At 47.7% G+C, this 1,823-nt stretch overlaps 1 pseudogene; it reads right to left on the minus strand.

Moving 5' to 3' along the window:
* Positions 1-330: 330 nt before the first annotated feature.
* On the minus strand, positions 331-1,414 carry LOC131479573 (coiled-coil domain-containing protein 117-like; annotated as a pseudogene).
* Positions 1,415-1,823: the final 409 nt, after the last annotated feature.

Consider the following 1,823-nt stretch of genomic DNA (forward strand, 5'->3'; position numbering starts at 1 on the left):
CGCCTTTCCCTCCTTGTTTGTAATCATGGACAATCACCACTAAAAGACAGGTCAGATCTGCAGACTAAACTGCGACTCGACTCTCGGGATAGAGTTCCACCAACAGTATCCTTCTTAACCATCCTTTTCAACTCAAGGAGAATAATCTTCAAGTATCTGAATGCTTTAGACAAAGTGACAGATAACCAAAGTCAGAGCTTCTATACTTGCCTTTGAAGAGGCTATCATCTAACATTTCCTTTAAAAAGTCCGCTAGAAAACTGCTTTTCTTTTTCAGACAAGCTTCCTTGGCAAAAAAAAAATTTAATTCTATAAATGGTTACCCATAATGGGAGTCCCACCCCAAATCACAGGTGGAGGTATTATTACACCCGTTTCATAAAATTTCTGAGTCGTTAGATAGGCAGATAGGCTCAAGACGGAACACAGAGCCTTCGAGATTCTGGTGTTAGTGTAGAAAACGGTTTCTAGAGTTCCATTTCTTCTTCTGTGTTAGCAGCTATCTCCAAACTACTGTAGAGCGGCATGCCCGCTTGACGGGGCTCCGAGAACAGCTCAGTTCTCTGAGGGAAGGCAGTGCCAGCAGCTGAATGCCTTGTCTTGTTCTCTCCCGTGTAGTTCTTAGCATTCGATAATGGCTTTGGCTTATCAGAAAGGAGTTCTGGGAGAGGCTTCCAGAGTACAAGCTCCATGGAAGGACGGCTCATGGACTCAATCATCTTCTTTGTAAAGACTTCATCAAGTTCCCTCTTCAAGCCTGTTTTCATGGTGTCAGAAAGGACAAGACTGGGCAGGTGGTTAACATTTCTGTCAGATTCAACTTCTTCATCTTCATCAATTATCCTGTCCTCAAGCTCCTGAAGCCTCCTTCGGGCCACATCACACTGGGCTTCTGCGCTTGTCTGATCCATCTCTTCACAAACAATGTCTCCCATGCCAGGCACAGAAAGGTCACTCGTGCAGGGACTGACTCCGGGACCCTGCACGTTCTGCTGCGCACACAGAGAATCCAGCCATCGGCCAGGCGTGGAGTGCTGCCTCAGTCAGTCTTTTTTTTCCTTACTGGACAATCATCCTCTTCTTCCTCCTCCCGCTTGTGTTTCTTCTTACGTGGAGCTGGGACACGTCCACGCGCCACGCTCCCACCGGGGCTGCTCGGGGCAGCAGCGCGGGGTCCCGGCCGCGGGGCCAGCTCGGCACTGTCGGCGGCTCCCGGCGGGAAGGCCCCGCCCGGGAAGGCCGGTGATAGCTGTAGGAAGTCCGAGGCGCCGCTCAGGGGGAGACCGCTGAAGGGCCGGCCAAGGGCGGCCATGGCCGGAGAGACGGGCAGGCTGCGTCCACGCTCCCGGCCGCCCGCGTCCTCAGGCCCGGTAGCTGCGGCCACAGCGACTGCCGAAAAATCGCCCGCCTCCGGGAGCCCGCTCCCAATGTTGTATTTCATAATGATGGATTGTAAAGACCAGTGAAATGAGTAAAGAGTCCAAAAACAGTCCCATAAATATATGATCAAGTAATTTTTAACTAAAGTGCCTAAGTAATTCAATGAAAACGAAGTTAATAAAGTTTAATCATAACACACTATATGCATGTGTGTATACTCACAAATATAAATTCACTAAAAGTGAGCATACTTGTAAAACTTGAATGTACGGATTTATACAAGACAACAGGAGAAAAATTAGATGACTTTTGGTTTAATCAAGATTTTAAGATACATGAAAAGTGCTACAACATAAATAAGTTGGGAGTCATCAGAAAAAGTCTATTGATCTTTGTGAGATATTGTCAAGCAAGCAAAACTGTGTTTCAGGCTCAGAGACAGT

The sequence above is a fragment of the Ochotona princeps genome, chromosome 2 (genome assembly GCF_030435755.1).
Source record: "Ochotona princeps isolate mOchPri1 chromosome 2, mOchPri1.hap1, whole genome shotgun sequence".
NCBI classification, from domain to species: Eukaryota; Metazoa; Chordata; class Mammalia; order Lagomorpha; family Ochotonidae; genus Ochotona; species Ochotona princeps.